Source organism: Bombina bombina, chromosome 2 (genome assembly GCF_027579735.1).
Source record: "Bombina bombina isolate aBomBom1 chromosome 2, aBomBom1.pri, whole genome shotgun sequence".
In the NCBI taxonomy this organism is placed as follows: domain Eukaryota; kingdom Metazoa; phylum Chordata; class Amphibia; order Anura; family Bombinatoridae; genus Bombina; species Bombina bombina.
Window position 1 is genome coordinate 232554152 of NC_069500.1, and position 21178 is coordinate 232575329.

Below are 21178 nucleotides of genomic sequence, written 5' to 3' on the forward strand. Positions count from 1 at the left end.
GGGAAAAAAAGGGGAAACCAGACGTGGACTCCTTGCTCAGTGTGCTTAGAGGAATACTGCTACACCTCACTGACGAGGCCCAATGAAGGCCGAAATGATCGTCTGGGGTTGCTTTGTTCCTTGTTCAGAGAGGAATTGCCTGGTATTTCGGCGCTGGACTGACCGTAATAGGCGGGATCAGACTGATATACTACAGGAAAGTTCTTCCCTGTGAAAAGCATTGCTGGGCTAAAAGAAGTTGCACCCAGGTGGTAAATCGCCATAGAACAGGCTAACAATGGTATTGAGCTGGTTGTTTGTTCCTGTGAGTGCATTTCTCTCTGTGTGTATTTAGTCTCCCTATGGAAAAAAGGGGAAACCAGACGTGGACTCCTTGCTCAGTGTGCTTAGAGGAATACTGCTACACCTCACTGACGAGGCCCAATGAAGGCCGAAATGATCGTCTGGGGTTGCTTTGTTCCTTGTTCAGAGAGGAATTGCCTGGTATTTCGGCGCTGGACTGACCGTAATAGGCGGGATCAGACTGATATACTACAGGAAAGTTCTTCCCTGTGAAAAGCATTGCTGGGCTAAAAGAAGTTGCACCCAGGTGGTAAATCGCCATAGAACAGGCTAACAATGGTATTGAGCTGGTTGTTCGTTCCTGTGAGTGCATTTCTCTCTGTGTGTATTTAGTCTCCCTATGGGAAAAAAAGGGGAAACCAGACGTGGACTCCTTGCTCAGTGTGCTTAGAGGAATACTGCTACACCTCACTGACGAGGCCCAATGAAGGCCGAAACGATCGTCTGGGGTTGCTTTGTTCCTTGTTCAGAGAGGAATTGCCTGGTATTTCGGCGCTGGACTGACCGTAATAGGCGGGATCAGACTGATATACTACAGGAAAGTTCTTCCCTGTGAAAAGCATTGCTGGGCTAAAAGAAGTTGCACCCAGGTGGTAAATCGCCATAGAACAGGCTAACAATGGTATTGAGCTGGTTGTTCGTTCCTGTGAGTGCATTTCTCTCTGTGTGTATTTAGTCTCCCTATGGGAAAAAGGGGAAACCAGATGTGCACTCCTTGCTCAGTGTGCTTAGAGGAATACTGCTACACCTCACTGACGAGGCCCAATGAAGGCCGAAACGATCGTCTGGGGTTGCTTTGTTCCTTGTTCAGAGAGGAATTGCCTGGTATTTCGGCGCTGGACTGACCGTAATAGGCGGGATCAGACTGATATACTACAGGAAAGTTCTTCCCTGTGAAAAGCATTGCTGGGCTAAAAGAAGTTGCACCCAGGTGGTAAATCGCCATAGAACAGGCTAACAATGGTATTGAGCTGGTTGTTCGTTCCTGTGAGTGCATTTCTCTCTGTGTGTATTTAGTCTCCCTATGGGAAAAAGGGGAAACCAGACGTGGACTCCTTGCTCAGTGTGCTTAGAGGAATACTGCTACACCTCACTGACGAGGCCCAATGAAGGCCGAAACGATCGTCTGGGGTTGCTTTGTTCCTTGTTCAGAGAGGAATTGCCTGGTATTTCGGCGCTGGACTGAACGTAATAGGCGGGATCAGGCTGATATACTACAGGAAAGTTCTTCCCTGTGAAAAGCATTGCTGGGCTAAAAGAAGTTGCACCCAGGTGGTAAATCGCCATAGAACAGGCTAACAATGGTATTGAGCTGGTTGTTCGTTCCTGTGAGTGCATTTCTCTCTGTGTGTATTTAGTCTCCCTATGGAAAAAAGGGGAAACCAGATGTGGACTCCTTGCTCAGTGTGCTTAGAGGAATACTGCTACACCTCACTGACGAGGCCCAATGAAGGCCGAAATGATCATCTGGGGTTGCTTTGTTCCTTGTTCAGAGAGGAATTGCCTGGTATTTCGGCGCTGGACTGACCGTAATAGGCGGGATCAGACTGATATACTACAGGAAAGTTCTTCCCTGTGAAAAGCATTGCTGGGCTAAAAGAAGTTGCACCCAGGTGGTAAATCGCCATAGAACAGGCTAACAATGGTATTGAGCTGGTTGTTCGTTCCTGTGAGTGCATTTCTCTCTGTGTGTATTTAGTCTCCCTATGGGAAAAAGGGGAAACCAGACGTGGACTCCTTGCTCAGTGTGCTTAGAGGAATACTGCTATACCTCACTGACGAGGCCCAATGAAGGCCGAAACGATCGTCTGGGGTTGCTTTGTTCCTTGTTCAGAGAGGAATTGCCTGGTATTTCGGCGCTGGACTGACCGTAATAGGCGGGATCAGACTGATATACTACAGGAAAGTTCTTCCCTGTGAAAAGCATTGCTGGGCTAAAAGAAGTTGCACCCAGGTGGTAAATCGCCATAGAACAGGCTAACAATGGTATTGAGCTGGTTGTTCGTTCCTGTGAGTGCATTTCTCTCTGTGTGTATTTAGTCTCCCTATGGAAAAAAGGGGAAACCAGACGTGGACTCCTTGCTCAGTGTGCTTAGAGGAATACTGCTACACCTCACTGACGAGGCCCAATGAAGGCCGAAATGATCGTCTGGGGTTGCTTTGTTCCTTGTTCAGAGAGGAATTGCCTGGTATTTCGGCGCTGGACTGACCGTAATAGGCGGGATCAGACTGATATACTACAGGAAAGTTCTTCCCTGTGAAAAGCATTGCTGGGCTAAAAGAAGTTGCACCCAGGTGGTAAATCGCCATAGAACAGGCTAACAATGGTATTGAGCTGGTTGTTCGTTCCTGTGAGTGCATTTCTCTCTGTGTGTATTTAGTCTCCCTATGGGAAAAAAAGGGGAAACCAGACGTGGACTCCTTGCTCAGTGTGCTTAGAGGAATACTGCTACACCTCACTGACGAGGCCCAATGAAGGCCGAAACGATCGTCTGGGGTTGCTTTGTTCCTTGTTCAGAGAGGAATTGCCTGGTATTTCGGCGCTGGACTGACCGTAATAGGCGGGATCAGACTGATATACTACAGGAAAGTTCTTCCCTGTGAAAAGCATTGCTGGGCTAAAAGAAGTTGCACCCAGGTGGTAAATCGCCATAGAACAGGCTAACAATGGTATTGAGCTGGTTGTTCGTTCCTGTGAGTGCATTTCTCTCTGTGTGTATTTAGTCTCTCTTCTGGATGCTACTCCTGATTACACCTGTGTGTTCTCCTTGGTGCCAATATTCGCCTATGTAAGTACTCCATTCACCTAACATCAGTGTGTGTGCTCCTGGGTGCTATTATCTGTTTGTGCTGGATTGATATTACATTACTGAACTCTGCCTGTCTGACTACTCTGCTTGCTTAACCCCTAAAGTGCTGGATTGCCATAAGGTTGCTGAACTCTGCTTGTCTGACTACTCTGCTTGCTTAAACCCTAAAGTACTGGATTTCTATAATATTGCTGAACTCTGCCTGTCTGACTACTCTGTGTGCTTAACCCCTAATGTACTGGATTGTTATACTATTGCTGAACTCTGCTTGTATGACCACTCTGCCTGCTTAACCCCTGAACTATTGGATTGCTATACTGTTGCTGAACTCTGCCTGCCTGACCATTCTATTGGTTTGTTGCTGACTCCTGCCTGTTTCCGGTCCTTCTATTGGTATATCCCTGAACTGCCATAACGCAGAATTTCCTTCCTGTTGCCGCTAAAGACTGCCCTGCCTACTGTGAGTACCGCTTACCTCATTTTACAAACTTTCTCTGCTTTGGGATATTTCCTATCATTTCAGCTTGACTACTGGCCAAGTTTGATCTGATAGTGGAATATCCCATAAGCATTACATTATACTTGAGCCATGGACCCAAATGAGGTAGCAAGAGCAGTTTATCTTAAAGGAAAGATGCTGGGAACCCATACCATACAACTGCAGAGTGTGGATTATAAACTAGAGGCTATAAGCTCTCCTCACTACTTGCTGTGGAAGTATACTGTTCCTGTTGTTACACCGCCGGTCTCTGCTCTTAGTGCTGCAACTTCTTCACCTGCTTCTGGAAGTATACCCGGATACCATTGCCTGACAAATATGAAGGTACTACTGATTGTAGGGATTTTCTTAACCAGTGGAGGCTGCTGAACAATGCTGATGCTTTCATTTCTGCATTATCTTCTGTCTTTGGGACTTCTGGCTGTGCTTCTGATGCAGAATAATCTCCTGGATCTCCGTCAGAGCAATAGAACTGTGGCACAATATGCCATTGATTTTTGCACCTTGGTACTTGAGACCAATTGGGATGGCAGTGCTCTCAAGGTGGCCTTTAGGAGAGGTTTGGATGAATGCATCAAGGATGAACTTACTTATCGTTATGTTGTTTCTTCCTTGGATGACTTTATAACACTTTTGTATCAGTCTAGATTCTCACTTCCAAGAGAAAAAAGATAAGACAGAACTCGTAGAATCCTTCCCTCTCATCCTCTCACTTTTCCAGTCTCTAGACTATACTCTTCCCCCTCAGCACCTCCAGTAAACTCTGTAGAGGAACCCATGGATCTCTCCTGCCTCAAACCCTCTGAATCCGAAAGACAGAGAAGAAGGAGATTGAGACTGTGTTTCTATTGTGGTTCTAACTCACACCAGGTTCTAACTCACATCAGCTTAAGAATTGTGATATTCTGTTGGGAAAAGCCAATGCTTAGAGGATAGTATTAGGGTACCTGTAAGAGTGATCACTACTAAACCCTTTCACTCCTTTCGGATCCTGGTACCTGTTACCCTGGCCTTCCTTCAGAATTCTGTCCATGCTCAAGCTTTTTTTGATTCAGGGGCAGCTGGAAATTTTCTTAATCACTGTTTTATGATTCAGGCAGGCTTACCTCTTTTGCAGAAAAAGCAATGTCTCAAGATAACTGCTCTGGATGGCACTCCCCTTGGATCAGGTTTAATCCATTTCGAATCAGCATCCCTAACCCTGACTGTGGGAGTCCTTCATACCGAACAGTTGCAGTTTGATGTCATTTATTCTCCACCACAATCTGTCATCCTTGGTCTTCCTTGGCTTCGTTACACAATCCACAGTTTTACTGGGATGAGGGACAGTTGGCCTCATGGGGTTCCTTCTGCTTCCACTTCTGCCTTGCTAAGGTTACTCCTCTGCTCCGCATCCCCATAGCCAGTCTACAGACCCCTTCAAGCCTTCCCTCAGTATATGCGGATTTCACAGATGAGTTTGAAAAGAAAGCAGCTGATGTGCTGCCACCCCATCGTCCTTACGACTGCAAAATTTACCTCTTTCCTGGAGCCCCACTTCCTAAAGGGAGGACTTATCCACTATCCAAAGCTGAAATCAAGTACATAGAGGAATATATTCAAGTGAACCAAGCTAAAGGTTTTATTCACCCTTCCTCCTCTCCTGCCAGGGCTGGCTTCTTTTTTGTCAGTTAAAAGTATGGTGGGCTCATACCCTGTATTGACTACACACATTACAAACTTTCTTTGCTCTGGGATATTTCCTATCATTTCAGCTTGACGATGGGATAAGAAGACTACTGGCCAAGTTTGATCTGATAGTGGAATATCCCACACACATTACAATAAGAGTAAATAATCTGGTGAAGTGTTGATACTCCAGGGGCAGTGGGCTTGTCAACAGGGTTGAATCACTTTTTATCATCGGTCTGATTTATTATCATTTATCATCGGTCTGTCGAACATGATCCCCTCAGTGGTTTAAGTTCTGACAGACATTGATGAATCCCAACAGCATACACTGTCGGCATTTATCATTGTACAAGCAGTTCCCCAGAACATTGTGCAATGCCACCCCCTGCAGATTTGCGGTCAATCGGCTGCTAACAGGGGGTGTCAATTAGCCCGATCTCATAGGATCAGGCAGATTAATGTCTGTAGCTCCATTCGGAGCTTGATAATTCGGCCCCCAAAAGTCAGGACGTTGAGAGAATGGGAGATGAAGAGGTAATGGATAGAAGTCAACTTACTGAAGATAAATAATGATACATTGAAATTGGCACTTTCTTTAGATTGTCATTAAATATATAGATTTATTTTCCTTTGTTCCCATAATATATTAGGCATCAGTGGAGTGTAAGAATATAATAAGCTGGATAAATAATCATCAGCTAAAAGTAACAAGATTGTACCTGATAGCAGATGGTATGCAGATTTGCAGTACTGTGGTTTTTATGATGTTCAGGTTGCGGAATTTTAGAAAGGTGTGTGGCTGAAAAGAACTGTTTTGTGTGATGACATAAGAAATAATAAGGAAGTGAGACTTTTAGTTTGTTAAAGAGGCAAATCAGGGGTATTATGGTTGTGCGGAGAAAAATATTCATCCCCACTGCTTTTATTACTGTGAATTTAATTTATAATGGATTACATAATCACCATTTTCAAACTTTAACCATGAGTTATGCAGAGGGTCAAATCAGTACTCATTCAAAAGAGGAGATACAATGAGGTGTTGCAAGGGTATATGTTGGGTAAAAGACCTCTCATTTTTATTTATCTTCTTTGGTTGTAAAATGAGATATGAAACAGCCATTGTTTTCTATATGTATTTATATGTATTTTTATATATATATATATATATATATATATATATATATATATATATATTCTGTATATTCTGCACTCCAACCTTCCTTCTCTCTCTGTAATGCCTGGGTGACTCCTCAATCACTCTTTATACACATCCATATGAAAAATAGAGGGCACTCACAAGTCTTTTTTTAGTTGATTTTCTATTTATTCAGTAAAAAATAACATATTTCAGGTCGAGGTTTCGGCTCCACGTTTCGGCTCCACATCACCATTATCCAAATGCTGTATCCAGCAGCATTTGGATAATGGTGATGTGAACAAGCCACACACACAAACTAAGATTGTCTTGAAAAAGGCTCAATTGTGGAGCCGAAACGTCGACCTGAAATATGTTATTTTTTACTGAATAAATAAAGAATCAACTATAAAAAGAACTGTGAGTGCCCTCTATTTTTCATATGGATATATATATATATATTTATTATTATTATTATTATTATTGTTATACTTGTCATGAAGCGCTAACATATTCCGCATAGTGATGTCGCAAACAGTTCGCCGGAGAACAGTTCATGGCGATCTTAGCTTGTTCGCGTTCGCCGCGGCGGGCAAACATATGCGATGTTCGATCCGCCCCCTATTCGTCATCATTGAGGAAACTTTGACCCTGTATCTCACAGTCTGCAGACACATTTCAGCCAATCAGCAGCAGACACTCCCTCCCAGACCCTCCCAGCTCCTGGGCAGCAGCCATTTTAGATTCATTACGATCCTGCATTCTTAGTGAGAGGAGGGTTAGTGCTGCTGCTGGTGATTTTATAGGGAAATTGATAGCTAGGCTAGTGTATTCAGTATCCACTACAGTCCTGAAGGACTCATCTAATCTCTGCTGTAAGGACAGCACCCCAAAAAGCCCTTTTTAGGGCTAGAACTTCAGCCCAAAAAACCCTTTTTAGGCTAGAACTTCAGTCGTTATTTTTGTGTTTTTTTTTGTAATCTAATTGCATTTGCCTGCCTGTTAGCCTGTGTGTGAGGCTCACAGCATATACTGTGATAAATTGCTCTGTGCCACCACTCATATCTGGTGTAACATTAGTGTAAATTTTAAAAAAAAAAAACGTTTACATCAGTTTGCTAGTGTAATCTAATTTAATTTTCCATCAGGCCTGTGTGTCAGGCCCACAGCATATACTGTGATTAATTGCTCTGTGCCACCACTCATATCTGGTGTAACATTAGTGTAAATTAAAAAAAAAAAACTTTTACATCAGTTTGCTAATGTAATCTAATTTCATTTTCCATCAGGCCTGTGTGTCAGGCCCACAGCATATACTGGCCTAGATTTGGAGTTCGGCGGTAAAAGGGCTGTTAACGCTCCGCGGGCTTTTTTCTGGCCGCACCATAAAAATAACTCTGGTATCGAGAGTTCAAACAAATGCTGCGTTAGGCTCCAAAAAAGGAGCGTAGAGAATTTTTACCGCAAATGCAACTCTCGATACCAGAGTTGCTTACGGACGCGGCCGGCCTCAAAAACGTGCTCGTGCACGATTCTCCCATAGGAAACAATGGGGCTGTTTGAGCTGAAAAAAAACCTAACACCTGCAAAAAAGCAGCGTTCAGCTCCTAACGCAGCCCCATTGTTTCCTATGGGGAAACACTTCCTACGTCTGCACCTAACACCCTAACATGTACCCTGAGTCTAAACACCCCTACCCTTACACTTATTAACCCCTAATCTGCCGCCCCCGCTATCGCTGACCCCTGCATATTTTTTTTAACCCCTAATCTGCCGCTCCGTAAACCGCCGCAACCTACGTTCTCCCTATGTACCCCTAATCTGCTACCCCTAACACCGCCGACCCCTATATTATATTTATTAACCCCTAACCTGCCCCCCACAACGTCGCCGACACCTGCCTACACTTATTAACCCCTAATCTGCCGAGCGGACCTGAGCGCTACTATAATAAAGTTATTAACCCCTAATCCGCCTCACTAACCCTATCATAAATAGTATTAACCCCTAATCTGCCCTCCCTAACATCGCCGACACCTACCTTCAATTATTAACCCCTAATCTTCCGATCGGAGCTCACCGCTATTCTAATAAATGGATTAACCCCTAAAGCTAAGTCTAACCCTAACACCAACACCCCCCTAAGTTAAATATAATATTTATCTAACGAAATAAATTAACTCTTATTAAATAACTTATTCCTATTTAAAGCTAAATACTTACCTGTAAAATAAATCCTAATATAGCTACAATATAAATTATAATTATATTATAGCTATTTTAGGATTAATATTTATTTTACAGGCAACTTTGTAATTATTTTAACCAGGTACAATAGCTATTAAATAGTTAAGAACTATTTAATAGTTACCTAGTTAAAATAATAACAAATTTACCTGTAAAATAAATCCTAACCTAAGTTATAATTAAACCTAACACTACCCAATCAATAAAATAATTAAATAAACTACCTACAATTACCTACAATTAACCTAACACTACACTATCAATAAATTAATTAAACACAATTGCTACAAATAACTACAATTAAATAAACTAGCTAAAGTACAAAAAATAAAAAAGAACTAAGTTACAAAAAATAAAAAAATATTTACAAACATAAGAAAAATATTACAACAATTTTAAACTAATTACACCTACTCTAAGCCCCCTAATAAAATAACAAAGCCCCCCAAAATAAAAAATTCCCTACCCTATTCTAAATTTAAAAAGTTACAAGCTCTTTTACCTTACCAGCCCTGAACAGGGCCCTTTGCGGGGCATGCCCCAAGAATTTCAGCTCTTTTGCCTGTAAAAAAAAACATACAATACCCCCCCCCCCCAACATTACAACCCACCACCCACATACCCCTAATCTAACCCAAACCCCCCTTAAATAAACCTAACACTAAGCCCCTGAAGATCTTCCTACCTTGTCTTCACCATCCAGGTATCACCGATCCGTCCTGGCTCCAAGATCTTCATCCAACCCAAGCGGGGGTTGGCGATCCATAATCCGGTCCAGAAGAGGCTCCAAAGTCTTCCTCCTATCCGGCAAGAAGAGGACATCCGGACCGGCAAACATCTTCTCCAAGCGGCATCTTCGATCTTCTTCCATCCGGAGCGAAGCGGCAGGATCCTGAAGACATCCAGCGCGGAACATCCATCCGGACCGACGACTGAACGACGAATGACTGTTCCTTTAAGGGACGTCATCCAAGATGGCGTCCCTCGAATTCCGATTGGCTGATAGGATTCTATCAGCCAATCGGAATTAAGGTAGGAATTTTCTGATTGGCTGATGGAATCAGCCAATCAGAATCTAGTTCAATCCGATTGGCCGATCCAATCAGCCAATCAGATTGAGCTCGCATTCTATTGGCTGATCGGAACAGCCAATAGAATGCGAGCTCAATCTGATTGGCTGATTGGATCAGCCAATCGGATTGAACTTGATTCTGATTGGCTGATTCTATCAGCCAATCAGAAAATTCCTACCTTAATTCCGATTGGCTGATAGAATCCTATCAGCCAATCGGAATTCGAGGGACGCCATCTTGGATGACGTCCCTTAAAGGAACAGTCATTCGTCGTTCAGTCGTCGGTCCGGATGGATGTTCCGCGCTGGATGTCTTCAGGATCCTGCCGCTTCGCTCCGGATGGAAGAAGATCGAAGATGCCGCTTGGAGAAGATGTTTGCCGGTCCGGATGTCCTCTTCTTGCCGGATAGGAGGAAGACTTTGGAGCCTCTTCTGGACCGGATTATGGATCGCCAACCCCCGCTTGGGTTGGATGAAGATCTTGGAGCCAGGACGGATCGGTGATACCTGGATGGTGAAGACAAGGTAGGAAGATCTTCAGGGGCTTAGTGTTAGGTTTATTTAAGGGGGGTTTGGGTTAGATTAGGGGTATGTGGGTGGTGGGTTGTAATGTTGGGGGGGGGGGGTATTGTATGTTTTTTTTTACAGGCAAAAGAGCTGAAATTCTTGGGGCATGCCCCGCAAAGGGCCCTGTTCAGGGCTGGTAAGGTAAAAGAGCTTGTAACTTTTTTAATTTAGAATAGGGTAGGGAATTTTTTATTTTGGGGGGCTTTGTTATTTTATTAGGGGGCTTAGAGTAGGTGTAATTAGTTTAAAATTGTTGTAATATTTTTCTTATGTTTGTAAATATTTTTTTATTTTCTGTAACTTAGTTCTTTTTTATTTTTTGTACTTTAGCTAGTTTATTTAATTGTATTTATTTGTAGGAATTGTGTTTAATTAATTTATTGATAGTGTAGTGTTAGGTTAATTGTAGGTAATTGTAGGTAGTTTATTTAATTATTTTATTGATAGGGTAGTGTTAGGTTTAATTATATCTTAGGTTAGGATTTATTTTACAGGTAAATTTGTTATTATTTTAACTAGGTAGCTATTAAATAGTTCTTAACTATTTAATAGTTATTGTACCTGGTTAAAATAATTACAAAGTTGCCTGTAAAATAAATATTAATCCTAAAATAGCTATAATATAATTATAATTTATATTGTAGCTATATTAGGATTTATTTTACAGGTAAGTATTTAGCTTTAAATAGGAATTATTTATTTAATAAGAGTTAATTTATTTCGTTAGATGTAAATTATATTTAATTTAGGGGGGTGTTAGTGTTAGGGTTAGACTTAGCTTTAGGGGTTAATACATTTATTAGAATAGCGGTGAGGTCCGCTCGGCAGATTAGGGGTTAATAATTGAAGGTAGCTGTCGGCGATGTTAGGGAGGGCAGATTAGGGGTTAATACTATTTATGATAGGGTTAGTGATGCGGATTAGGGGTTAATAACTTTATTATAGTAGCGCTCAGGTCCGCTCGGCAGATTAGGGGTTAATAAGTGTAGGCAGGTGGAGGCGACGTTGAGGGGGACAGATTAGGGGTTAATAAATATAATATAGGGGTCGGCGGTGTTAGGGGTAGCAGATTAGGGGTACATAGGGATAACGTAGGTGGCGGCGCTTTGCGGTCGGAAGATTAGGGGTTAATTATTTTAAGTAGCTGGCGGCGACGTTGTGGGGGGCAGGTTAGGGGTTAATAAATGTAATACAGGGGTCGGCGGGGTTAGGGGCAGCAGATTAGGGGTACATAAGTATAACGTAGGTGGCGGTCGGCAGATTAGGGGTTAAAATTTTTAATCGAGTGGCGGCGATGTGGGGGGAGCTCGGTTTAGGGGTACATAGGTAGTTTATGGGTGTTAGTGTACTTTAGGGTACAGTAGTTAAGAGCTTTATGAACCGGCGTTAGCCAGAAAGCTCTTAACTCCTGCTATTTTCAGGCGGCTGGAGTTTTGTCGTTAGAGCTCTAACGCTCACTTCAGAAACGACTCTAAATACCAGCGTTAGAAAGATCCCATTGAAAAGATAGGATACGCAAATGGCGTAGGGGGATCTGCGGTATGGAAAAGTCGCGGCTGAAAAGTGAGCGTTAGACCCTTTAATCACTGACTCCAAATACCAGCGGGCGGCCAAAACCAGCGTTAGGAGCCTCTAACGCTGGTTTTGACGGCTACCGCCGAACTCCAAATCTAGGCCACTGTGATTAATTGCTCTGTGCCACCACTCATACATATCTGGTGTAACATTAGTGTAAGTTTAAAAAAAAAAACTTTTACATCAGTTTGCTAGTGTAATCTAATTTTATTTTCCATCAGGCCTGTGTGTCAGGCCCAGAGCATATACTGTGATTAATTGCTCTGTGCCACCACTGATATCTGGTGTAACATACTGATATCTGGTGTAAAATTAGGGTAAATAAAAAAATAAAAACACTTTTACATCAGTTTGCTAGTGTAATCTAATTTCATTTTCCATCAGGCCTGTGTGCCAGGCACACAGCATATACTGTGATTAAATGCTCTGTGCCACCACTCATATCTGGTGTAACATTAGTGTAAATTTAAAAAAACAAAAACTTTTACATCAGTTTGCTAGTGTAATCTAATTTCATTTTCCATCAGGCCTGTGTGTCAGGCCCACAGCATATACTGTGCCTAATTGCTCTGTTTTCCACCACTCATATCTGGTGTAACATTCGTGTAATTTTTTTTATAAAAAACTTTTAAATCAGTCTGCTAGTGTAATCTAATTGCAGTTGAAAGGCCAGCCTGCCACTGCCAGCCTCAGTGCCACCACTCATATCTGGTGTAATATTAGTTTAATTTTTAAGTTTTAAATTTCTTTTACATCAGTCTGCTAGTGTTATTTAATTGTAGTTGCCAGGCCAACCTGCCACTAGTGCCAGCCTGTGTGTCAGGCTCCCAGCATATACTGTGCCTACTTCCATCCTCAGTGCCACCACTCATATCTGTTGTAATATTAGTGTAACTTTTAAAAAAAAAAAACTTTTACATCAGTCTGCTAGTGTTATTTAATTTTAGTTGTCAGGCCAGCCTGCCACTAGTGCCAGCCTGTGTGTCAGGCTCCCAGCATATACTGTGCCTACTTCCATCCTCAGTGCCACCACTCCTATCTGTTGTAACATTAGTGTAAATTTTTTTTAAAAAAAACTTTTACATCAGTCTTCTAGTGTTATTTAATTTTAGTTGCCAGGCCAGCGTGCCAGTAGTGCCAGCCAGTAAAGTCAAAATTACACCTTTATGATTCTGATAGAGCATGCAATATTAAACAACCTTTCAATTTACCTTTAATAATAATCTATAATGTGCCTTATTTTCTTGGTATCCTTTGTTGAAGAGTAAACCTAGGCTCATGAGCAGCAATGCACTACTGGGAAGCTAGCTGGTGATTGGTGTTGGCGCATATAGGTTTTGTTCTAACAGCAAAAGTCAATCTATTTGAAACTCTTATTGCCGTCAATAGATTGATTATGGACTTAACTTTAAGCTATGTGGGCTAATTTTGCCTTAGTTTTCCCCCAATCTCTATATAAGTTGGTGGGAGCTATCAAGTTTTTCAACAATAAACTCCTTCAGAATAAAATTAACGCATACAAACTATATATATATAGATATATATATATATATATATATATATATATATATATATATACACATATGTGTTGGTGTGTATATTTATTTTTTATACCCAAACTGGAGGCCAGGGAATTTTTAACGTATCTTAATTCTAATTATAAGGGTCTTAAAGGGATAGTCTAGTCAAAACCAAACCTGCACGGTTCACATAGAGCACGCAACTCCAAGCAACCCTCCAATCTACTTCCCTTATCAAACCTTCTTCGTTCTCTTGGCATCTCCACTTGAATATAAGCCTAGGAGACCATCATCATCCCTGGTTCAGACCATGGGCAGCGTCTGCCTACTGGTGCATACATTTAGACAACAATCAGAAAGCACCACCCAGGTGCCGAACCAAAAACGGTCCAGCTCCCATACGCACATTCCTGCTTTTTCAAACAAAGATACCAAAAGAACAAAGAAAAATCGACAACAGGAGCAAACTAAAAAGTTGCTCAAAATTGCGTTCCCCATCCGAACCACGAAAGTTCAATCTCGACTTGACTGTCCCCTTTAGTTTTTCCAATGAGTATAATAAAATGATGATACCATACCTGGATGTATCTTTGGAAGGTTAAAGTGAATGTAAATCTTCATGCCAAAGTGCCCGGTCCTTTTAAAAATCTGACCAAAAATAAGGGCACTCCCATGCGGAGCTTGCGGTTGTGCAAATGGACTGTTTGCATTTGTTTGTGGTGCGTTAAACGGGGAGTTTGGTCTGTCACTGTGAAGCGGGCATAACCCTTACACTACCTGATCGATACAACATCATACCTGATGTTTTAAAGCACGTTATTCCAAATAATTTAGGAATGTTAGGTGATTTATGCCCTTTATGGATTAAAACCAGACTCTGCATCAACTATGTAATTTTCCATGGGAGTTTTGCCATGGATCCCCCTCCGGCATGCCACAGTCCAGGTGTTAGCCCCCTTGAAACAACTATTCCATCACTATTGTGGCCGGAAAGAGTCCCTGTGGGTTTTAAAATTCACCTGCCCATTGAAGTCAATGGCGGTTCGCCCGGTTCGCCGGTTCGCAAAATTTTAGGTTCGCGACATCACTAATTCCGCAGCACTGTCCATGGATATAATTCATTGAAATAAAACAATGATATAAAACTTGTAAGAGACAGGACAACATTTACAAACACATACAGGAGTAATTGAGGGCCTTATTCCCGTGGGAACTTACAATATAGAATATATATATATATATATATAGAGAGAGAGAGAGAGAGAGAGAAAGAGATAGAGAGAGAGAGAGAGAGAGAGAGAGAGAGAGAGAGAGTGGACTGCCCTTAAACAGGAGTGGAGTGGCTACACATCCCAAGTCACTTGTAAACAGCAGGAAGCTGTATTTGCAAACAGAAACTTGGGCAGTTAACCCCATACCAGGAACAAACAAATGTGTAAAAACACAAGAGGGCGCTGATGTGTCTTAATGACAACCGTGGAGCTAAAAGGCTAAAATATAAAATGAAATGGAAAAATACTAAAAACTAAGTACAATTGAATGGCTAAATAATAATAATAATAATAGATAGTGGCACCTCATTAATAGATTTGCATAGTGAGATAGTTCAAATTATCACAAATAGTCTATTGGGTCACCAGGAGTCCACAACAAATTCAAACAGGTAAATTCGGTTTCCAAATAGCTGCGGAAATGATCCCCTCTTCCGATGTAAATCGAATGATCTGTAAAGGTTACAAATAGAAAGGAACGACCATTGTGTGTATCAACAGCTCAAAGACCCAACACATGCAGCACACTCTAATCCAGGGTACTCACACTTTGGCTGAGCACACCAGTGTGCTTGTAGACACAATCTGGTTATCTGAGCCAACCAGCTTGCTCTCTCCCAGGCAGCGTTCTCCTTGCAGCAACTGAACACCAGCACACTTCTTGGAACTTCACGGCAGTATGGTAATGAGCACCTTGCTTTGTAAGGAATGGCGGACAATGATTTAAAAATACAAAACTTCTTTAATCATTGGTATAACACAGAGTCCTTCATACACAAGCAGGTGGATAGTGTACATAGATTAAAAATTGCTACGCGTTTCTCAGCTCTATCGGCTGTTTCCTCAGGCATAATACAATACACATTTAAACCGGCTTTATAATGCCGCTTATTACCATACCTCTAATCGCTTAAAGGTGTGTGTATAATCGGACCAATGAGATCCTGTCTCATACGTATCCACACCCAGCTATCATTCTGCCTATTCGTTAACCCTAATGCAACAGTGCATAAAAAGTATCAAGATAAAATAACTCTACAATAATTAAAAATTTGCATATACATCCTAATGTTTATTAAAATATCTGTTGGGATCATTGTTATTTGATAATTTTTATACCCATAAATTTGATTCATCCTAGTGACTATTTTGCTTTTGTTCTAATACACTATATAGTTCATAAGAATGACATGAATGGTTAATGCAGTCTGTCAAATCAATTAGTGACTCCGCAGTGCTCCTTTATCTATTGCGGTCTTTTAAAATGTGACCTAAATATTAACCGATATATAGTTAAGGATCTATTACGGTCTTTTGAAATATGTCCTACATGTAAATCAAACGAATCCATATGGCATCATTTATCAATGACTACCAAATTACCGTTATTATGATAATACCTACAGAGATAATAACTCACGCAAACCTTTTTATGGGAAAGTAATTATTAATTTACTTTTCACCAACTGGCGGTGTTAAAGGGGCAGATTTACTCAGAAGGTGCACAAACCTCTAGACCTGACCCATATGTACTCGCTTTTATGGACTATTTATGAATGTACTATTATAATAAAATACAATAGAATAACAATTGAGAACCTATTTGGTCTATTAAAGTATGTCCTTAATATAAACCGAACGAATACAAATGGCATCATTTTAAATGACTACCAAATTATCTTTATAACCAACTTTTTATGAGAGAACAATTGTTAGTTTATTTTTCACAATCTATGAATCTGCTATCAGTATGAAAAAAAAACACATTTACTCAGAAGGTGCACAAACCTCCAAACATAACTCATATGTACTTGATGTCTCCTACAATTAACAGCATATTTACTCTGAGCCACTATTATCTATAAACTATTTACAAATGTAAAAATAACAATAATGAATACATGATATCCTAAATTTCTCGAATTTCATATATTGGTCTAATAAAATATATTTTCAAAGTGTGACTGTAGTGAAGTGATGTTGTGGTGTCACTAGTAATTTTAAGTGTGTGAGATCCTTATTAGGATTTACAGTATATAAAATCATAAATATTTTGTATATAGTGTGGCTACATGATTGTCTGTTCCTTCACAATAATATTATAGAGACAGTTAGCCGTCTGTTCATTTTAGGTGCTAAAACTAACACCTTGTGAATTAATATAGATAATCCAACATCTAAAGCTCTACAGTGTGTATTCTAATAACTAGTTGCATGATTAATAAATACAAATAAATTATTTATCCTTCTTTTTGATACTTATAAATATTTTAAATCACCTTTTTCATGATTAAGTTTAAATCACCAAAGTGACTTAATATAAAGTGTGAATATATCCAAAAATAAATATGTGACATATTTAGTGACATAAATAAGTGATGTTCTATATTATATCAACGATTCATAACTAAATCTCTACATGTGAATGTACTATATGAGTTGTCAAAATGCTGCTGAGTCTACGACCTCATTAAGTCCATCAGGAAACAAAGATCCAAACCTATGGATCCAATATGTCTACAAGGGTCCCCATTATGTTCTTGGATGTAATGTCTTGAGACAAGCAGGCCCATTTATCAATCTCCATATGGAGCTTGAAGGGCCGTGTTTCTGGCGAGTCTTCAGACTCGCCAGAAACACAAGTTACTCGCCAGAAACACAAGTTATGAAGCAGCGGTCTAAAGACCGCTGCTTCATAACCCTGTCCGCCTGCTCTGAGCAGGCGGACAGGAATCGCCGGAAATCAACCCTTTGATAAATGGGCCCCACTGTGTTTATCTGATTTTTTCTTTACATTTCTAAGATGTTCACTCCATCTGGTACGTATATTACGAGTGGTGCGCCCCAAATACTGTACCCCACATTTGCAAGATAAAACATAGATCACAAATGTGGAACCACAGTTCAGGAAATTTTTTATTTGAAATACTTCTCCAGTTGTATGTGCTTTGATGTTTTTGGCACCATGAGTAATGTACTGACACATGTGGCACCTAGATTTGCCACATCTAAAAGTGCCCTTAAGGTTAGTTCTAGTGTTATGTGTATTACTAATATAAGAGCAATCATTATCAGCAATGGAAGAATAATATTCCATTTAGTCAATTTTGCCGCATAAAAAGAAATTGTAGTTCTGAAGATAAATTTTATGAACAATCTCAGATTTTAATAGATAGATTTAGAGAAAAAGGATACCCGGCCAAAATTATAGACAATGGGTACTTGAAAGCTTGCAGGATAGATAGGTCTACTATATTAGAGTCTAAAAAGAAGGATCCACATAAAGAGAATAAGAAAAAATTAACCAATGGTACTGAACAACCATTGTTCATTACCCAATACAATTCGAATCACAACGCTATCAAAAAAACTTTACAGAAACATTGGCCCATTCTTCTTAGAGATCCTATACTTAAGAAGAATCTAGGCACGCATCCTAATATAGTTTTTAGGAGAGCACCTAATTTGAAAAAAAACCGTGGCCCCCAGCAAGGTAGTGATATCAAAAAAAGCTATTAGGAATATACATAACACTAGAACTAACCTTAAGGGCACTTTTAGATGTGGCAAATCTAGGTGCCACATGTGTCAGTACATTACTCATGGTGCCAAAAACATCAAAGCACATACAACTGGAGAAGTATTTCAAATTAAAAATTTCCTGAACTGTGGTTCCACATTTGTGATCTATGTTTTATCTTGCAAATGTGGGGTACAGTATTTGGGGCGCACCACTCGTAATATACGTACCAGATGGAGTGAACATCTTAGAACTGTAAAGAAAAAATCAGATAAACACAGTGTCTCAAGACATTACATCCAAGAACATAATGGGGACCCTTGTAGCTTCAGCATTACACCTTTAGAAAGCATTCCATGCTCCAACAGATATAACAGATTCAGTAAATTGCACCAAAGGGAGACATATTGGATCCATAGGTTTGGATCTTTGTTTCCTGATGGACTTAATGAGGTCGTAGACTCAGCAGCATTTTGACAACTCATATAGTACATTCACATGTAGAGATTTAGTTATGAATCGTTGATATAATATAGAACATCACTTATTTATGTCACTAAATACGTCACATATTTATTTTTGGATATATTCACACTTTATATTAAGTCACTTTGGTGATTTAAACTTAATCATGAAAAAGGTGATTTAAAATATTTATAAGTATCAAAAAGAAGGATAAATAATTTATTTGTATTTATTAATCATGCAACTAGTTATTAGAATACACACTGTAGAGCATTAGATGTTGGATTATCTATATTCATTCGCAAGGTGTTAGTTTTAGCACCTAAAATGAACAGACGGCTAACTGTCTCTATAATATTATTGTGAAGGAACAGTCAATCATGTAGCTACACTATATACAAAATATTTATGATTTTATACACTGTAAATCCTAATAAGGATCTCACACACTTAAAATTACTAGTGACACCACAACATCACTTCACTACAGTCACACTTTGAAAATATATTTTATTAGACCAATATATGAAATTCGAGAAATTTAGGATATCATGTATTCATTATTGTTATTTTTACATTTGTAAATAGTTTATAGTTAATAGTGGCTCAGAGTAAATATGCTGTTAATTGTAGGAGACATCAAGTACATATGAGTTATGTTTGGAGGTTTGTGCACCTTCTGAGTAATTGTGTTTTTTTTTCATACTGATAGCAGATTCATAGATTGTGAAAAATAAACTAACAATTGTTCTCTCATAAAAAGTTGGTTATAAAGATAATTTGGTAGTCATTTAAAATGATGCCATTTGGATTTGTTCGGTTTATATTTAGGACATACTTTAAAAGACCAAAAAGGTTCTCAATTGTTATTCTATTGTATTTTATTATAATAGTACATTCATAAATAGTCCATAAAAGCGAGTACATATGGGTCAGGTCTAGAGGTGTGTGCACCTTCTGAGTAAATCTGCCCCTTTAACAAGGCCAGTTGGTGAAAAGTAAATTAATAATTACGTTCCCATAAAAAGGTTTGCGTGAGTTATTATCTCTGTAGGTATTATCATAATAACGGTAATTTGGTAGTCATTGATAAATGATGCCATATGGATTCGTTTGATTTACATGTAGGACATATTTCAAAAGACCGTAATAGATCCTCAACTATATATCGGTTAATATTTAGGTCACATTTTAAAAGACCGCAATAGATAAAGGAGCACTGCGGAGTCACCAATTGATTTGACAGACTGCATTAACCATTCATGTCATTCTTATGAACTATATAGTGTATTAGAACAAAAGCAAAATAGTCACTAGGATGAATCTAATTTATGGGTATAAAAATTATCAAATAACTTTGATCCCAACAGATATTTTAATAAACATTAGGATGTATATGCAAATTTTTAATTATTGTAGAGTTATTTTATCTTGATACTTTTTATGCACTGTTGCATTAGGGTTAACGAATAGGCAAAATGATAGCTGGGTGTGGATACGTATGAGACAGGATCTCATTGGTCCGATTATACACACACCTTTAAGCGATTAGAGGTATGGTAATGAGCGGCATTATAAAGCCGGTTTAAATGTGTATTATATTATGCCTGAGGAAACAGCTGATAGAGCTGAAAAACGCGTAGCAATTTTTAATCTATGTACACTATCCACCTGCTTGTGTATGAAGGACTCTGTGTTATACCAATGATTAAAGAAGTTTTGTATTTTTAAATCATTGTCCGCCATTCCTTACAAAGCAAGGTGCTCATTACCATACTGCCGTGAAGTTCCAAGAAGTGTGCTGGTGTTCAGTTGCTGCGAGGAGAACGCTGCCTGGGAGAGAGCAAGCTGGTTGGCTCAGATAACCAGATCGTGTCCACAAGCACAGTGGTGTGCTCAGCCAAAGTGTGAGTACCCTGGATTAGAGTGTGCTGCATGTGTGGGGTCTTTGAGCTGTTGATACACACAATGGTCGTTCCTTTCTATTTGTAACCTTTACAGATCATTCGATTTACATCGGAAGAGGGGATCATTTCCGCGGCTATTTGGAAACCGAATTCACCTGTTTGAATTTGTTGTGGACTCCTGGTGACCCAATAGACTATTTGTGATAATTTGAACTATCTCACTATGCAAATCTATTAATGAGGTGCCACTATCTATTATTATTATTATTATTTAGCCATTCAATTGTACTTAGTTTTTAGTATTTTTCCATTTCATTTTATATTTTAGCCTTTTCGCTCCACGGTTGTCATTAAGACACATCAGCGCCCTCTTGTGTTTTTACACATTTGTTTGTTCCTAGCTTGATACACATTGCGTTTATGTTCTTTGTGTTGAGAGGTGCTGCTTCACAATTTAATATTTTTAGGGATATTCCACTTGTTCACACACATATACATAATTAGGTACGTTCAAGTAATATATCACTAGTTATTGTTCAATAGGATTAATTAATCCATATATTATCCCCACTGGGT